The sequence below is a fragment of the Nomascus leucogenys genome, chromosome 1a, assembly GCF_006542625.1.
Source record: "Nomascus leucogenys isolate Asia chromosome 1a, Asia_NLE_v1, whole genome shotgun sequence".
Lineage (NCBI taxonomy): Eukaryota > Metazoa > Chordata > Mammalia > Primates > Hylobatidae > Nomascus > Nomascus leucogenys.
This window is the reverse complement of record NC_044381.1, coordinates 5,506,575-5,527,198: the sequence shown is the minus strand read 5'-3', so window position 1 is coordinate 5,527,198 and position 20,624 is coordinate 5,506,575. Positions and strand designations below refer to the sequence as shown.

General features: G+C 40.7%; 1 protein-coding gene across 1 annotated transcript in view; it reads right to left on the bottom strand.

The window, feature by feature from the left end:
* The window catches only part of RCL1 (RNA terminal phosphate cyclase like 1), a 68,257-nt gene that overhangs the window by 44,767 nt on the left and 2,866 nt on the right, over positions 1–20,624 (bottom strand). The window lies entirely within an intron of this gene.

Genomic DNA, 20,624 nt, shown 5'->3' with positions numbered 1-20,624 from the left:
ACACAAATAACTGAGGAAGGGTGCCAGAGTGCATCAGAAGAGTTTATAAAAGAAACTCGAGATGACCACAGAAAGAGCAGAAGGAAATGCCAAGCTTCTAACACCCCAATCCCCAATCAGGATCAGCTGGGAACCAAAAGGACTTCTCCCTGCTGCAAGGAAGTAAGGAAGAGGATCCTAGCGATCCCTATCAATACCTTGGACTCTTACAGACCTCACCACTGAGAAACCCTGCAGTCCTCATAGGCCTAAGCTGCCTGGAGTATACATACATAGCTGTGCTCCCCACAGAGAAGGAGTCAACACCATGCCCAACTCCCTGTGGCCTGCGCTACACCATCTTGGAATTAGAACTATGGCTGGAGTGTGTCTTGCTCCAGGAACAAGCAGCAAAAACTCCCCTTTTCCCCTGAGGATACACCCTAGACCAGTGGCCCAACATCCTCAAGTGGGGCTTTAAGCGGCTACTGTACCTTTCAGCATGGTGCCAAATGAAGATGGAGCCACTCCACCTACCCCTACCCCACCCCACTGGGCCAGATCTGATGCTTCCTGGGTAAATTTTAAAATTTGCAATATGTTAAAAAAAATCAACAAAGGGATACAAATGATTTTTTAAAAATACACAGAAATACTGCACCTTAAGACTTCAATGAATGAAATAAATATAACTAAAATAGCAGACATGATCAAGCATAAGACACAAATCTCTGAACTTGAAGATAAGTCATTTGAAATTACCTACTCAAAGAAATAAGAAATGAGAATGAAAATGAAATGAGAACACCTACAAGACTCACAGGAAATCATTAAGCAAACAAATGTTCGTGTTATGAAAGTTCCAGGAGGAGAAAAAAGAAAGCACAGAAAGCCTGCCAAATGAAATAGCTGAAAAGCTCCCAAGTCTAATAAGAGGTATGAACATACAGATCCAGGAAGCTCAAAGGTTCCGAAATAGATTCAACCCAAAAGGGTCTTCCCAAGGCATATTATAGTTAAACTGTCAAAAGTCAAAGATAAAAAGAGAATTCTAAAAAGAGCAAGAGAAAAAGGCGTCAAGTTAATACAAGGAAATCTTCATTACACTAAAAACAGATTTCTCCAGAGAAATCTTATAGACCATGAGAGAATAAGACGATATATTCAAAATGCTGAAGGAAAAACAAAATGTCAACCAAGAACACTATACCCAAAAAAGCTATTCTTCAGAAATGAAGTCTTTCCCAGACAAGCAAAAACTGAGGAAATTCATTACTATTAGCCAGGCCTTAAAAGAAATGCTCAAGAATGTCCTACATCTAGAAATGAGAAAATGATAATCACTATCATGAAAACACACGGAAGTATAAAACTCACCGGTAGAACAAATACACAAAGGACAAAGAGAAAAAAATCAAACCTTATCACTATAGAAAACCATCAAACTGCAATGATAAACAATAAGACAGGAAGAAAAAAAGGATACACAAATCAACCAGAAAACAATTTTCAAAAGGATAGGAGGCTAAGCACTGTGGCTCACGCCTAGAATCCCAACACTTTGGGAAGCCAAGGCCGGAGGATGATCATGCCCAGGAGTTGGAGACCAGCCTGAGCAACAAAGTGAGACCCCCATCTCTACAAAAAATACAAAAGCCGGGCATGGTGGCACACACCTGTAGGGAGACCAGGCCGGAAAGATTGCTTGAGCCCAGGAGTTCAAGGTTGCAGTAAACTATGATTGTATCACTGCACTTCAGCATGGGCAACAAAGTCAGACCTATCTCTAAAAAAAATTTTTTTTAATTTCAAAACCCCCTCATGATAAAAACTCTTACGTTAGGTATAGAAAGAACACACCTCAACACAATAAAGGCCATATATGACAAGCTCACAGCTAACATACTGAATGGGGGAAATTTTATTTTATTCTATTTTTTTTATTATTATACTTTAAGTTGTAGGGTACATGTGTACAACGTGCTGGTTATATATGTATACGTGTGCCATGTTGGTGTGCTGCACCCATTAACTCGTCATTCCCCCCACCCCATGACAGGCCCTGGTGTGTGATGTTCCCCACCCTGTGTCCAAGTGTTCTCATTGTTCAATTCCCACCTATGAGTGAGAACATGCAGTGTTTGGTTTTCTGTTCTTGCAATAGTTGGCTGAGAATGATGGTTTCCAGTTTCATCCATGTCCCTACAAAGGACAGGAACTCATCATTTTTTATGGCTGCATAGTATTCCATGGTGTATATGTGTCACATTTTCTTAATCCAGTCTATCATTGATGGGCATTTGGTTTGATTCCAAGTCTTTGCTATTGTGAATAGTGCCACAATAAACATACGTGTGCACGTGTCTTTATAGCAGCATGATTTATAATCCTTTGGGTATATACCCAGTAATGGGATGGCTGGGTCAAATGGTATTTCTAGTTCTAGATCCTTGAGGAATCGCCACACTGTCTTCCACAATGGCTGAACTAGTTTACAGTCCCACCAACAGTGTAAAAGTGTTCCTATTTCTCCACATCCTCTCCAGCACCTGTTGTTTCCTGACTTTTTAATGATCACCATTCTAACTGGTGTGAGATGGTATCTCATTGTGGTTTTGATTTGCATTTCTCTGATGGCCAGTGATGATGAGCATTTTTTCATCTGTCTGTTGGCTGCATAAATGTCTTCTTTTGAGAAGTGTCTGTTCATATCCTTTGCCCACTTTTTGATGGGGTTGTTTGATTTTTTCTTGTAAATTTGTTTAAGTTCTTTGTAGATTCTGGATATTAGCCCTTTGTCAGATGGGTAGATTGCAAAAATTTTCTCCCATTCTGTAGACTGCCTGTTCACTCTGATGGTAGTTTCTTTTGCTGTGCAGAAGCTCTTTAGTTTAATTAGATCAAATGGGGGAAATTTTAAAGCTTTTCCTCTAAGATCTGGAACAACTCAAGGATGCCTACTATCACCACTCCCGCTGAACACAGTACTGGAAGTCCTATCCTAGCCAAAGCAATTAGGCAAGACAAAGAAATAAAGGGCATCCAAATCAGGAAGGAGGAAGTTAAACTGTTCCCGTTTGCAGACAACATGATCTTATACATGGAAAACTGTTAAAGTACTGCCATAAACTCCTAGAACTGATAAACAAATTCAGTAGTTCTAAGATATAAAATCAATACACAAAAATCAGTAACATTCTTATATACTAACAATGAATTAGCAGAAAAAGAAATCAATAAGCAATCGCATTTACAAGAACCACAAAAAAACATAAAATACCTAGAAATAAATTTAACCAAGGAGGTGAAAGTTCTCTAAAAGGAAAACCATAAAACCCTGGTCAAAAAAATTGAGGACACAAAAAAAAATGGAAACACATTCCATCTTTATCTACAGATTCAATGCAATTCCTATCAAAATACCAATGACACTATTTACGGAAACAGAAAAAAAAATCCTAATATTCATATGGACCCGCAAAAGACCTTTAACAGCCAAAGCAATTCTGAGAAAAAAAGAACAAAGCAAGAGGCATTACACTACGTGACTCTGAAATATACTACAAACTTTGTAATCCCAGGCTTTTAGAAGGCCAAGGCAGGAGGATCGTTTGAGCCCAGGAGATTGAGACCAGCCTGCACAATATAGTGAAACCTCGTCTCTATTTCTAAAATTTAAAAATATACATAATGGTGCTGGTAAAACTATAGCCATATGCAGAAGAAAGGAACTAGATGCCTACTCTCATCATATTAAAAAAAAATGAACTTAAAGACTTAAATGTAAGATCCAATACTATGAAACTACTAGAAGAAAACATTAGGGAAACATTACAGGACGTTTATTCTGGGCAAATATTTTCTGGAGAAGACCTCAAAAGCATAGGCAACAAAAGAAAAACTAGGCAAAAGCAAAAGGGATTACAACAAACTAAAAAGCTTCTGCACAGCAAAGGAAACCCTTGGAGTGAAGCTATGAAAGAAAAATACAAACTATCCATCCAACAAGGGATTAATAACCAGAATATACAAGGAACTCAACAGCACACACACAAAAATACAAATAATCCAATTTTAAAAGTCAGCAAAAAAGCTGAATAGACATCCCTCAAAAGACATACAAACGGCCAACAGGTATATGAAAAAGTGCTCAGCATCACTAATTATCAGAGAAATGCAAATCAAAACCACAATGAGATATCATCTCACCCCAGTTAGAATGGCAATTATTAAAAAGACAAAAAATAACAAATGATGGCAAGGATACAAAAAGAAGGAACTTAAATACACTGTTGGTGGAAATGTAAATTAGTATACCCATTATGGGAAACAGTATGGATATTCCTCAAAAACTAAAATTGAACTACCATATGATCCAGCAATCCCATTACTAGGTATATACCAAAAGGAAAGAAATCAATGTCAATGAGATATCTGCACTCTCAGGTTTATTAAACCACTATTCACAAACACATACATAACGGAATACTATTTAGCCATTAAAAAAGAACGAAATTCTGTCACTGGCAGCAACATGAAGAGGCTTTTGGAGGACATTATGTTAAGTAAGATAAGCCAGACACAGAAAGATAAATACCACGTATCTTGTGGAAGCTAAAAAAGATGATCCCACAGCAAGTAGAGGACAGAACAGTGGTTACTAGAGACGGGGAAAGACAGGGGAGAAGGAAGGATAGCCAAAGGCTGGTTAACAAAGAAAAAAGTACAGGTAGATAAGAGAAATAAGTTCTAATGTTCTATAGCACTATAGAGTGACTATAATTAACAATAACTTACTGTATATTTTCTTTTTTCTTTTTTTTTTTCAAAGATACAGGGTTTTGCTCTATCGCCCAGTGCAGTGGTGTGATCATGACTCACTGCAACCTCCAACTCCTGGGCTCAAGTGATCCTCCCACTTCGGCCTCCTGAGTAGCTGGGACTGTAGGTGTGCACCACCACACCTGGCTAATTTTTTATTTTTATTTTTGTGGAGATGGGGTCTGCTATGTTGCCCGCTGGTGTATATTTTCAAATAGCTAGAAAAGATTTTGAATGTTTTCAGCACAAAGAAATGTTTGAGGTGATGGATATGCTAACTATCCTGATTTTATCATTATATATTGTACACATGTATCAAAATATCACACTGTGCCCAATAAATACTAAATACCTACAATTATTTGTGATCATTAAAAACAATGAAAGCAAAAGAAAGGGTGCTCAATCTCATTAGTCACAGGGTAATATAAATTAAAACCACAATGAATGACTACAATACACCTACAAAATTGGTTAAAATTAAACAGACTGGCAATACCAAGCGCTTAATAGGATGTAGAGTAACTAGACCTCAGATATATTTACAGTCGCTTTGTACAACCACTTGGGAAAACTAAACATAGGCACACCCTATGATCCAGCATTCAGGCAAGAGAAATATATATATATGTGCACCAAAAGACTGTACAAGAATATTCTTGGTATCACTGTTTTTAATAGTTAAAAATGGAAACAAGCCAAATTTTCATCAAAACTAAACTGTGGCACATTAAAAAAACAGAATAACATGACGCAGTAAAGAAAGTCAACAAACTACTGCTGCTACAACATGGAGATCTGTCACAAACACAACAGAGCTAAAGAGGCCAGGCACACAAACAATTACATACTATATGATTCCATTTACAAAAATTATAGTTAATATTTTAGAAACCTAATCCATGGTGTTAAAAGTTTAATGCTTACCTTGGCAGTGGGAGGGAATGGTGTGGCTGGGCACAAGCATGGGAGGATGCTGGTACACTCTGTTTCTTTTCATGGGTAATAGCTACATGGGTATGTCCACAGTAATAATTCATCAAACTGTACATTTATTGGTTATACACTTTTCTTAATATATGGTATGCTTTAGTAAAAATTTACTTAAAAACATAAAAAACAAAGTGAAAGAAAAAATACCTTTAAAAATACGAAAAGCGGCAGGATGCAGTGGCTCAGGCCTGTAATCCTAGCGCTTTGGAAGGCCAAGGCAGGCAGATCACTAGAGGATCACTTGACGCCAGGAGTTCGAGACCAGCCTGGCCAACATGGTGAAACCCCATCTCTACCAAAAACACAAAAATTAGCTGGGCATACTGGTGGTGCATATCTGTAATCCCAGCTACTTGGGAGGCTGAGGCACAAGAATCGCTTGAACCCAGGAGGTGGAAGTTGCAGTGAGCCAAGATCACGCCACTACATTCCAGCCTGGGCGACAGAGTGAGACTCCATCTTGAAAACAAACAAAAAAACGAAAAGCAAAGAAAAAACCCAATCACGTCTCTAATTTCATGACACAGAAATGCCAAAAAAAAAAAAAAAGGTGTCTCAAGAGAAAAAGTAAAAGAAGATATCAATACAGGGAAGAAATATCAATTACGGGAAAGGCTATCTTGCCAGTTAATTTCATATATTTTGATTCGATCTCACATTCCATTTTTTGTTTTTCTTTTTTAAAAAGCATAGTCTCGGCCGGGCACAGTGGCTCACGCCTATAATCCCAGCACTCTGGGAGGCCGAGGCGGGCGGATTACAAGGTCAGGAGATCGAGACCAGCGTGGCCAACTTCGTGAAACCCCGTCTCTACTAAAACACAAAAAATTAGCTGGGCATGGTGGCACATGCCTGTAGCCCCAGCTACTTGGGAGGCTGAGGCAGGGGAATTGCTTGAATCCAGGAGGCGGAAGTTGCAGTGAGCCAAGATCTTGCCACTGCATTCCAGCCTGGTGACAAAGCAAGACTCCATTTAAAAAAAAAGAGAAAAAAAAAAAAAAGCATAGTCTCTAGCCAAGCAATTTCACATCTATGACTGTATCCTATGGAAATAGAAGAATGCTAGGATATACATAAGAAAACTTCACTGCTGCTTTATTTAATGACAAACACTGAAGATTACTGAGTATCTATAGCTAAGGGAATGGCTAAATAAATTGGTATGTCTGTATTATAGAACAGTCTATACCCATTAAAAAAAAAACACCTTAGGAAGCTCATATACTGCAATGGAATAATGACAATATTCTTGTGCTTTAAAAAAAAAAGTACACTACAGAAAACGGTCTGGAAGACTGCTTCTTGGGAGTATGATTGGTGAGTGACACAGGAAGAGTTAAGTAGCCAGAGGCAATAAAGGATGTAACCTGCACAGATTACTTTCAGTTTTAAATCATTAAGAGTTGTCCCCCCAAACAAACATGCATTACTTTTATAATATAAAAATGAAACCAAAAACTTCTTTGCCCTGTATCTTCAATTTTTTCTAGATATCATGCTTTGCTTATATGAAAATCTACATTGCCCTTGATTGTGATAATTTTCACAATCAAGGGCAACCTAATTCTCTGATTTATGCTGTTTTTACTGTGTTTCAAGTTTCTTATTTATATCTGAACTCTTCAATACTAGTCCTCATGAACACAATGGAAGAAAGTAATCCCTCTCTATCCCTATTTTACTAGAGCATTTCTTTCACCCTAAAAAACTACTCAACAGTGGCTCATGCCTATAATCCCAGCACACTGGAAGGCCGAGGCAGGTGGATCACTTGAGCTCAGGAGTTCCAAGACCAGCCTGGGCAACACGGCAAAACCCTGTCTCTATAAAAAATACAAAAATTAGCCAGGCATAGTGGCGCACACCTGTAGCCCCAGCTACTTGGGAGGCTGAAATAGGAGGATCACTTGAGCCCAGGAGGTGGAGGTGGCAATGAGGCGAGATCACACCATTGCACCCCAGCCTGGATGAAAGAGGGAGACCCTGTCTTAAAAAAAAAAAAAAATTAAAAAATACTAGAGACAGAGTGATACATTATATAATAAAAGAGTCAATGTAGCACTAAAAGGATGTAGCAATCCTAAGTGTATCAAACAAAGCTGTAAAATATGCAAAGAAAAATTGATAGAAATGAACAAGAGACAAATCCACAATTATTGTCAGAGACCCCTCTCTCAATAATCAATAGAACTAGACAGAAAAATCAGCAAGGACAAAGAAGAACTCAGCACCACCATGAACCAATAGGATCTAATCAACATTTATAGGGCACTCCACCCAACAAGAGAAGAATATATGTTTGTTCTAAGTGTCCATAGAATATACACCGAGATAGACTATATCTTCGGCCATTAAAAAAAACTCAATAAATTTAAAAGAACTGAAATCATACACAGAATGTTTTCTGACCATAATGGAATGAAATTAAAATCAATAGCAGAAAATATCCAAACACATGGAAACTAAACAACAGACTTTTAAATGACCAATAGCTGCCAGGTGCGGTGGCTCACGCCTGTAATCCCAGCACTTTGGGAGGCTGAGGCAGGCAGATCACATGAGGTCAGGAGTTTGAGGCCAACCTGACCAACATGGAGAAACCCTGTCTCTACGAAAAATACAAAATTAGCCAGGTGTGGTGGTGCATGCCTGTAATCCCAGCTACTCGGGAGGCTGAGGCAGGAGAATCACTTGAACCCAGGTGGCAGAGGTTGCGGTGAGCTGAGATCACGCCATTGCACTCCAGCCTGGACAACAAGAGTGAAACTCTGTCTCAAAAAAAAAAAAAAAAAAAAAAAAAACCGATAGGTCAAAGCGTAGGAGTTTCAAAGAAAATAAAAATTACATTGACCTAAATGAAAATTAAAATGAAATATACCAAAATTTATAGGATACAACTAAGGCAATGTTGAGAGAAAAATGTAATTGCTTTAAATGCATACACTAGGAAACAGAAAAAGTTCCCAATAATCTAAGCTCCACCTCAAACACTTAGAAAAAGAGCAAAATAAACTGAAAGCAAGTGAAGGAAGGAAATAATAAAGAACAGACAAATAAAATTGAAAACAGAAAAGCAAGATAGAAAAATCAGAGAAACAAAGAACCGGGTCTTTAAAGAGATCAATAAAATTGACAATGTCCAGCAAGACTGAACAAAAAGGTGAGGACACAGACAAGACACCCCCACGCCCCGATAGACACACACAATTAGCAATATCGGGAATAAAACAGGAGATATCACTACAGATCCTGCAGACATCAAAAGGGTGATAAGAAAACAGTGTAAACTCTACACATATTAATTCAACAAGTTAGATGAAATGGACCACTTCTTCAAAAAACACAAACTACCACAACTTACACATACAAAATACATCACTTGAATAGCCCTATAAACATTCAGGAAGTGAAATGTATAATCTAAAAACTCCCAAAAAGGAAATCTCTTGGCCTATATGAAATTCTACCAAACATTTAAAGAATTAAAAACAATTCTACACAATCTCTTTCAGAAAACAGGAAACTTTCCAATTGATTTAATTTAAACTAGCGCTACCCTGATACCAAAACCAGACCAAAGCAGCACACAAAAAAAAACTAAAGACCAATATTGCTCATGAACATACAAACAAAAATACTTAACAAAATATTAGCAAATAAAATTCAGCAATATATAGATATATGTATATGCATGTGTGTGTGTGTGTGTGCAGATCAAGTAGAAACTATTCCAGGAATGCAAGGCTGGTTCAATATTTAAATATCAATCAAGGCAATACACCATATTTATAGGCTGAAGAAGAAAAATCACATGGTCACATCAACTGGTGCAAAAAAAGCATTGGACAAAATACAACACTCATTCATTGTTTAAAAAAACACTTAGAAAAATTGTAATAAAAGATTACTTTCTTAACTTGACTTTTTAAAATCTACATAAAACATATAGCTAACAAACTTAGGGGGATGCTTTCCCCCTAAGATAGGGAACAAGGCAAGGATGTTCCCTCCCACTCATTTTACTTAACATGGTGCTAGAAATTCTAGCCAGTGCAATAAGGCAGAAGGAAATAAAAGGCGTACATATCAAAAATGAAGAAATCAAACTGTTACTATTTGTAGACAACATGACCAGCTACATAGAAAATAAATTCCAAGGAAATGACAAGGGAAAAAAAAAACCTCCTAAATAAATTCAGCAATGCCAGAAGACACCAGATAAACATACACACACACACACACACACACACACACACACACGCAAACCCCAATGGTATTTCTACATACTAATAATGAACACAGAAACTAAAATTTAAAATATGATACACCATTTACAATTGCTCCAAAAAAAAAAACATATTTACAAATAATTCTAACAAAACATGTACTGTACTCGTATGCTGAAAACTATATAACAGCAACAAAAGAAATAAAGACTCTGAGTTCCCCAAACTGAGAAGGCAAGCACAGCTGCTGGCCTCTGGGGAACAAAGGCAGGGGTACGTAGTGGCAGGCAGTTGCAGCACCAACAATGGCCAAATGCCCTTCTCACCCCTCCTCCATCCACCAGCATGCCCTGCACCACCCGAAAGCCCTCAGCTACACCCACCACTGCCAGTCACCTGACCAGCTACCTGCCCACTGTCCCTGTGCCCATAGCATGGGGGAACTGATGAGTCAAAGAGAGTACAGCCTGGCCACTTGACCTACTTAAACTGCTGATTGTCTATTTCTGTAAGAGTTTACTTTTATAAAAACTTTTGTATATAAAACTTTTATTTAAAGCTCTCTCCAGTTAATATTTGATCCAAAGAAGGATCTCTGGAAATTTGGGGTTTTTTGGTTTTGGCTTTTTTTTTTTTTCTTCTTCTTCTTCTTCTTTTTAGAGACAGGCTGGAAGACCCAGGCTAGAATGCAGAAGCATGATCACGGCTCACTATAACCTGGAACTCCTAGGCTCAAGTGATCCTCCTGCCTCAGCCTCCTCAAGTAGCTGGGACTATAGGTGCAGGCCACCTCACCAGGCAAGGTTTTTGGTTTTGTTTGTTTGCTTATTTGTTTTATTGTTTTGTTTTTTGTGGAGACAGGGTCTCGCCACGTTGCCCAGGCTGGAGGCTTCATTTCTAATCTTTCTATTCCCTCTTCATTGGCTTTGAGATACCCCTGCTGCTTCGGGCTCCCAAGGGCCTTCAGGGCCCCACATTAATGAGGCAGCCACCTAGCAAGTCTGACATGGCTGTCAGTGACCCACTGTTCCAGTCTCTCTCCATGTTGCATTCCACCCAACGGGAAGCAGAAGACACCGTCCAGCAGTGGGAGGTGCTCTCCACATAAAGTGACTTCCCCTGGTGCTTCCCAGCCACCCCCATGACCTGGTGACTGACTTGGGAGAGCAGCTGAGTTGGCGTAGCTTTCAGTGGTAGCAATCCCACATTCCATGGGAGGAGTTCCATGACCTCATGGACCAGGAGTTCATCCCTTCCAATTCGCTGTCCCAGCAGGAATCAGTGGCCACCACCGCGTCCTCGCTGGCATCAGCCGATCGTCCTCCCACCGAGCAGCGCCCCACCAGTGCACCGGCCACCGGCCGCTTTGGCTAGCCATGCAGGCCAGGGGCATCCGGGCGTGGGACCAGGCAACACCGGCCGAGGCCTCCTCTACAGCTGGGAGTTTGGGCCCCTCCCACAGCTCCCTTCAACCTGGAGGACTTCAACAGCGTGAGACCCCTGGGCGACTTCACGGTGGGGATCCTGCGCCCAGAATTTAACCCGTGTAAGCTCCACCACGGCTGGCAGGCTGACGGGCAAGTTCCACGTGGACAGCGTCAAGGAGCGCCCCTGGGAGCGAGTTTGGCAGCTCTTTGGTCTTCAGTGTTAGCAAAGGCAGCCGTGCCGGCACCCACCCAGCAGTGGGGGCACCCTACAGCTGCAGGCCCCCAACGTCTGGCCCATAGAGGCCCACCTGGGCACAGGCCCCGCTTTCAGCAACGCCCAAAGGCGACTTCCCCCCAGATAGCAGCTCCTTTACTAAGACTATTCTGACCCTGGGTCCCAAGGAACTGCTGAGCAGCAGGGACTGTCACCCTGTGCTGCTGCTCCCCTGGGCTTCTGTGCCACCCAGCCCAACTTCCCACTCTTCCTGCCCGACCAGATGTAGCTGCAGGTCTCGCTGCTCCATTACCAAGAGCTCACGGCATTCTGTTCCTGCATCCTGGAGGAGCACAAGCCAAAAAAGATCACTGCCCACACTTGTGATTACACAGGCAGCAGCAAAACCTACACAGAGAGCTCTCACCTCAAGAAACACCTGCAAACCTACACAGATGAGAAACCCTACCACTGGGCCTGAGATGGCCATGAGTGGAAATCTGTCCTCTCAGATGAAGTGACCAGGCACTATTGTCAACACACAGGGAACAGCCCATTCCAGTGCCAGAAGTGCAACCCTGCATTTTCCAGGTCAGACTGCCTTGCCTTCCACAGGAAGAACTTTTAAATCACAAACAGTGGATATGACCCATGCTGCCAGAAGAGAATTCAGTAGCTTTTTTTTTTTTACCTTTCACACTGTCTCCCCAGTGAGAAGAGCAGTCCACCTGGGAAGCACTACAATTATGGTCAAGTGCTGAAGTGAGTCAACTTGTGAGTGAATAATCAAGAAAAATTAGGAATCCAAAAGACAAAAATCAAAGAACAGGTGGGATCTGTGATTGGATCTACTATCACTCCAATTCTAAATCCACCTTGAATATTCCTGGACTTAGAATAACACCAAGCTCGTGACTGGAAGTTGTGGATATAAGGGTATAAATGAAATCCCTAAGTTGCGGGGAGGGAAAACTAGAATTCCCTTGAATTTTCTTTGCTTTCTAAAAATCATGATTATGATGTTGGAAGAAGAAATTCAGATACAGAAAATGTGTGTTAATATCCTAAATAATGGTGCTTGGTGAGTCTTGGTTCTAAAAGCACTAAACAAGGAAGCCAAAGATCTGAAACTGCTGCATACTTTGACAAGGAAAATCTACTTTTGTCTTCTGATCTACATTTATGACCTAAGTAAGATACACAAGCCTTGTTTATGTCTTTAACATTTTGGTCAGATGCAGTGGCTCAACACCTGTAAATCTGACACTTTGGGAGGCCAAGACAGGAGGACTGCTTGAGCCCAGGAGTTCCTAGACCAGCCTGGACAAAACAGTGAACACTGCCTCTAAAAAAAAAAAAAAAAGGAAAACGGAAAAAGAAAAAGAAAAAAATTACCCAACTGTGATGGTACACACCTGTAGTCCTAACTACTCAGGAGGCTGAGGCAAGAGGATTGCTTGAGCCCAGGAATTCAAGGTTGCAGTGGGCTAAGGTCGCACCTCTGCACCCCAGCCTGTGCGACAGAGCAAGACCCTGTCTTAAAAAAACAAAACAAAACTTACCATTTTTTGTAGTTTGTTATGCACTGTGGTTTCAGATGTGCAACAATTTGTCAAATGGTTTATTCCCAAGTATGCTTAAGACAGAACAAAATTTTTTTCTATGTAGTTACCTGCCTTAACAAATATGTAATAAAAATTTAAGTAAACTACTTCTGTATATTTGTAAATTACAAAGTAAAAAAAATGAACATTTTGTAAACATTGAAAAATGAACATTTTGTGAACAAATGAACATTTCTCATCTCAAGATGAGAATTATGTTTTAAATAAACCTATAATATTTCATCTGGGGAAAAGAAATAGATTTAAGTAAGTAGAGAGACAGATCATGTTCATGGATTAAAACCTCAACATAATAAAGACGACAATTATCCCCAAATGGACAGATAGGTGTAATATAATTCTTGTCAAAATATTGGAAAGCTTTTTTGTATATTACACAAGATTATTCTAAAATTTATATTGAAAGGCAAAGGAACTAGAATAACTAAAATGATTTTGAAAAATAAACTGGGAGGAATCAGTCTAACCGACTTCAAGATTCATTATATGGCTACAGTAAGTAATCAAGACTGTGTGATATACTGGCCAGGAGCTGTGGCTCACACCTGTAATCCCAGCACTTTGAGAGCCCAAGGCAGGTGGATTACTTGAGCTCAGAAGTTCGAGACCAGCCTGGCCAACATGATGAAACCCTGCCTCTACAAAAATACAAAAAAAAACAAAACCAGCCAGGCGTGGTGGCGTATGCCTATAATCCCAGATGCTCAGGAGACTGAGACAGGAGAATCGCTTGAACCTGGGAGGCGGAGGTTGCAGTGAGCAGAGATTGCACCGCTGCACTCCAGCGGCAACAGAGCGAGACTCCGGCTCAAAAAAAAAAAAAAAAAGACTGTGTGGTATTGGCAAGAGACAGACATATAAATCAGTGGAACAGAATGGAGATCCCAGAAAGAGACCCGCACAAAAATGCCAAGCTGATTTTGTACAAAGGCACAAAAGCAATTAAATGGAAAAAAGATGCCGTTTCAACAAACGATGCTTGGGCAATTGGTTTTCCATGGGCAAAAAAAAAAAAAGAATCGCAACCTAAGTCTCGCACCTAAAGCTAGGCAAAGAGTTCTTAGACTTAACACCAAAAGCACTGCCGCAAAAGAAAAAATCATAAATTCTACATCATTAAAATTAAAATATTTTCCTCTGCAAACCATATTAAGATAATAAAAAGACAAGCTACACAGTGGGAGAAAGTATTAACAAACTACAAATCTGCCAAAAGACTAGCATATATAAAGTACTCTCAAAAGCAACAGGAAAGGCCAGGCACAGTGGTTCACACCTGTAATACCTTAGGAATTACACCTTGGAAAGGCGAAGCAGAAAGATGGTTTGAGGCCACAAATTCAAGACCAGCCTGGACAACATAGCAAGACTCCATCTCTACAAAAAATTAAAAAATTAGCCAGGCATGATGCCATGTGCCTGTAGTCCCAGCTACTTGGGGGGCTGAGATGAAAGAATTGCTTACGCCCAGGAAGCTGAGGCAGTAGTGAGCCATGATCGTGTCACTGTACTCAAGCCTGGATGAAAAAGCAAGACCCTGTCTCAAAAAAACAAAACAAAACAAACAGTTAATACAAACAATCCTATTAGAAATGGACAAAGGACTTGGAAAGATGTTTCACTGAAGACATCATTAGTCATTTGTAATACACAAATTAAGACCACCCTGAGGCATCACTACATACCTATCAGAATAAAAGTAGTGACAACACCAAATGCTAGTAAGGATGCAGAGAAACTGAATCCCTCATACACTACAGATCGGAAGATAAAATGGTACATCCAGGCCAGTGTGGTGGCTCATACCTGTAATCCCAGTACTCTGGGAGGCCGAGCCAAGAGGATCACTTGATGTCAGGAGTTTGAGACCAGCCTGGCCAACATAGCGAAACCCCGTCTCTACCAAAAATTTAAAAGATTAGCCAGGGGTGGTGGTGCACACCTGTAATCCCAGCTGCTCAGGAGGCTGAGGCAGGAGAATCGCTTGAACCCAGAGGCAGAGGTTGCAGTGAGCCAAGATGGCGCCACTGCATTCTAGCCTGGAAGTCAGAGCGAGATTTCATCACAAAAAAAAAAAAAAGTACATCCACACTGGAAAACAGGGCAGGAATATCTTAAAAAACTAAACATGCAACTACCATACAACCCTGAAAGAACACTCCCGGGCATTTATTCCAGAGAAAGGAAGACTATGTTCACATAAAAAAATAAAAAAACCTGGCTGGGCATAGTGGCTCACACCTGTAATCCCAGCACTTTGGGAGGCCGAGGCGGGGGGATCACCTGAGGTCAGGAGTTCCAGACCAGCCTGGCCAACATGCTGAAACCCCATCTCTACTAAAAATACAAAAATTAGCCAGGCATGGTGGTGGGTGCCTGTAATCCCAGCTACTCGGGAGGCTGAGGTGGGAGAATCGCCTGAACCGAGGAGTGGGAGGGGGCAGTGAGCCAAATCGTGCCACTGCACTCCAGCCTGGGCAACAGAGCTAGACACCATAAAAAATAAAAATAAAAAATAAAAAACAAAGAAAAACCTGTCCACAAATTTTTATAGCAGCCTTATTTGAGATAGCCAAAAATTGGAAACAACCCAGATGTTTTTCAACAGGTAAATAAAAAGACTTATGATCTTTTCATACCATGAAATACTACTCAGCAACAAAAGGGAACAAACTTGATAAAAACATCTTAGATAAATCTACAGAGAATCATGCTGACTGAAAAAAAGTCAATTCTTACAGTGACTCTAGATAAACTCGGGCTAATCACACACCCCCACGTGGCAGCAACAACCCATTTGAACAACTGCCATATCAACTTTTGATGACAGTCACCATGCCTACCACAGTGACCATGGGTGACAGCGAATCAGGGTTTGATTCCAGAGTGAGAGTCTGAGAAATGGCTACCACATCCAAGGAAGGCAGCAAGCATGCAAATTACCCACTCCCAATCCAGAGAGGTAGTGACAAAAAATAAAAATACAGGACTCATTCAAGGCCCTTCAAGTTTTTTCTTTTTAAAAAAATTTTTAGATTTATAATATAAAATTTAAGAAAAAAGAAAAAAGCCAATCCAAAGGTTACATACTATATAATTCCATTTATAGAGCAGTCTTCAAATGACAAAATTACAGAAATTAAAGAACAGATTAGAGACTGACAAGGGTTAAGGAAGAAGCGGGGGAAGGAGGAAACTGAGTGTGGCTACAAAAGAGCAACAAACATGAAGAATCCTTGGAGTGATAGAAATGTTCTGTATCTTAGTGTATCAACGTCAATATCCTAGTTCTAATATTGTGCTACAGCTTTTCCATATATCACCATTGGGGGAAACTGGATAAAGTACAGACAGGATCTTTCTGCATTAGTTATTACAACTGCATGTGAATCTACAATTATCTCAAAATAAAAAGTTTGGTTTTTCAAAAAAGATGGTAGATAGTTCCATCTGAAGTAGCACTTATGGCCAGGCACTGTGACTCTTGCCTGTAATCTCAGCACTTTGGGACAGGGAGGCAGAAGGCTCACTGGACGCCAGTAGTTTGAGATCAGTCTGATCAACATAGTGAGACCCCATCTCTAAGAAAAAGAAAAAAAGTGAAAGAGAAAGAGAGGAAGGAAGGGAGGAAGGGAGAAAAAGAGGAAGGAGAGGAAGGGGAGGGAGGGAGGGAGAGAAGGAGGGGGAGAGGGATGGGGAGAGGGAGAGGGGGAGAAGGGGGGAGGGGGGAGGAAGAGAGGGAGGGAGGGAAGGGGAGAGAGAGAGGAAAAGAACAGAAAAGAAGGCCGGGCGCAGTGGCTCACGCCTGTAATCCCAGCACTTTGGGAGGCCGAGGCGGGCGGATCACGAGGTCAGGAGATCGAGACCATCCTGGCTAACACGGTGAAACCCCGTCTCTACTAAAAATATAAAAAATTAGCCAGGCGTGGTGGCGGGCGCCTGTAGTCCCAGCTACTCAGGAGGCTGAGGCAGGAGAATGGTGTGAACCTGGGAGGCAGAGCTTGCAGTGAGCCGAGACTCAGTGAGCCGAGACTGTGCCACTGCACTCCAGTCTGGCGACAGAGCGAGACTCCGTCTCAAAAACAAAAAACAAAACAAAGAAAAGAAAAGGCAAGGCAAGGCAAGGCAAGGCATTTATACAACAGCTTCCAAACAACGCTGTATCTGAAAACTAGTCATTAGGATTCTTGGCATTTGTCTTTAAAAAAAAAAAAAGAAGTCTTATTTTGGGCAGCCAAAAATCATCAATTGGAAGCATACTTTGTCATCAGAGGCACAAAAGGGTACGTTCCTTATTAACAGGGCATATTCAATCTACAGTTAGTAGTACAGTTATCTGTCACGCCCCAAAGCCAGTTGTCCATCAAGAATTCTGGGTCCCAAACCAGGCTGAAATAAAATAGAGGCACATCCTCCTTTTAAAAGATCCAAGTTAGGAACAGCCAGATTTATTTCCAAAACAATGCATTGGTTTACTAAGACATGTTTTACCTTTCAAAGGACCTCTTTGTGGCACACTTCCTCAGCACCTTTTAAAGGACCCTTTTTGATTAAAACTCCACTTAGCTCTTCTTTTTCAGAATCTTATCTGCTTAAGCCATATGGAGCACTCCCCCATCGACCAAGTAACTCCTCTCGATTTCACAGGGGAAGACACTAAGGCTTAGTTACGTGACCTGCTCAGGATCCTGGGTAGTAGCAGTCCTGTCTTCTAACTCCTCCATCACTGCTCTTGTTTAAGTCCATTATTGCTGCTATTCCAACTTTAAACAATTATTCTGGTGGGATTCTCTTCCATTTAGACCTCACATTATACAGAGACTGTTAAACTGAACCCTGCAGGACACGGTCCTCATGAAATCCAGGGATAGAGGTACTTTGGACAGCTGCTTTATAATACTGATGAGGAACACCCAGGTCCACCACACTGTGAAATGAGATAGAACAGGTCCTTCAGGCAGGAGCTGACCACGTTCTCTTTCCAGCTCTGTCCCTCAGTACACGTTCGTCTTCACCAACTATCTTACCTAACTACGGGTTGGCTTTTTTACCTTGAGTAAAACAGCAGCAACAAGAAAAAATATTTACTTCCTCTTCAATGAAAGGAAGAGTACAATGAGATAAACTTAATTGTTCATGTTCCTCAAAACTGAAGCATAAATTATACATGTGGCTGGACAATTATAACCACCAGCCCGGGACCATCCTCCTTTGGGGTTCAGATTCTTTTCAGTATTTAAAACCCCTTTGCAAAGGAAGGGGACAGTTTTAAGAGATTCACTGATTTGCCTGAAGTCACAGAGTTTGAACTGTGTCTCGTTTGTTTCTAAAACCTTGTGCAGTCTTCTTGGTGTCACATGCTGCTATTCCTAATCATTAGGGATACAGGGAAAAGAAAAGGCTTAATTACTACTGTCAAGTAGGCCAGGGTTTTTCTACATCAGCACTACTGACATTTTGAATGGAATAATTCTTTGTTGTAGGAGGCTGTCCTGTAGGATATTTAGCAGCATCCTTGGATTCTAACCACTAGAGGCCAGTAGCATTTCCCTCTGCCAAGCTGTGACATCCAAAAAAGTCTCCAAATGCTCCCAGATGTCCCCCACTGAACAAAAGTGCTCCTGGTTGAAAATTACTGTGCTTTACATATAACACACAAATACTGAAACAATCACCTAAGAGAAGAGCTTTACAGAAGGCATAATTCTCTTCAAGTATCTGAAAAATTTCCATATAGACGCAGGAATGGATTTGGCATGCCAGGGAGCAGACCTATACCCAGTGGGTTCAAGCTACATAATAATAAAATCAGCTAACATTTATTCTTCCTATGTGCCAGGCAGTGTTCAGTACACTTTGAAGTATTATTTCATTTAGTCCTCACAATAACCCTGTGAGGTCAGTAGTACTGGCCCCACTTTACAGGTGAGAAAGTTGAGGCTCAGAAGAGAATAGTCAAAAGAATTTGCCCAAGGACCAAGAGCTAATCGCAAAAGGCAGAACTCGTACTCAAACCAAGATCCAACACTGACCCCAAGCTCTTAATTGCCAAGTATTATGACCATGACAAATTAAGGATTTTACCTCAGTAAAATAAAGAAAATAAAGAACTTTTTGACTTAAAAACTGTTTCCTTCATATGGAGATTTCTCAAAGAACTAAAAATAGAACTACCATATGACCCAGCAATTCCACTACTGGGTATCTACCCAGAGGAAAAGACATCATTATAAAGACATATAAAAAAGACACCTGTACTTGTATGTTTATTGCAGCACTATTCACAATACCAAAGTGATGGAACTAACCTAAGTGTCCACCAATGGTTCACAGGATAAAGAAAATGTGGTATATATACACTATGGAATACTACACAGCCATAAAAAAGAATGAAATCAGGCCGGGCATGGTGATTCATGCCTGTAATCCCAGCACTCTAGGTGGCTGAGGCAGGTGGACTGCTTGAGTCCAGGAGTTCAAGACCAGCCTCGGCAACATAGACAAGACCCCCATCTCTATGAAAAAAATTTTAAAAACCAACTAGATGCTGTGGTACACATCTGTAGTCCCAGCTACTCAGGAAACTAACGTGAGAGGATCACCTGAGCCCAAGAGGTTGAGGCTACAGTGAGCCATGATCACACCACTGCACTCATGACAGAGTGACTCTGTCTCCAAAAAAAAAAAAAAACATGAAATAATGTCCTTTGCAGCAACATGGAGCTAGAGGCCATTATCCTAAGACAACTAATTCAGAAACAGAAAATCAAATACTGCATGTTCTTACTTATAAGTGGGAGCTGAACAATGGATACACATGGACGCAAACATGGAAATAACAAACACTGGGGACTCGAAAAGGAGGAAGATTGTGGGAGGTTGAAAAATTACCTATTGGGCACAATGTTCACTATTTGGATAATGGGTACACTAGAAGCCCAATCCCCACAAGCAGGCAATATATCCATGTAACAAACATGCACATGTAACCCCGATTCTAAAATAAACTTTCTTTAAAAAAAAAAGTGTTTATTTTGCAAACAATGATTTCCGCAGCCACCATCTCAATCCTATCTGTCCAGATCAGATCCAGAAAACCTGCCTTCCTTTGTAACTTTCAGGGAAGTGTCTGCTCTGAACTCCACTGAGCCCCTGTACAATACTCAATCCTTCCTATTTCAAGTTACTTAAACTTAGTAACATCCTACTTAGATAACAAGCTCCATGAGAGCAGGGGCAACCAGCTTCTCACATATATTACACCCACCCCCATACAAAGCCTTGCACATACTGGGGCTCAATAAACACTTCCTAAATAAATGTTCCTGAGGCCGAAAGC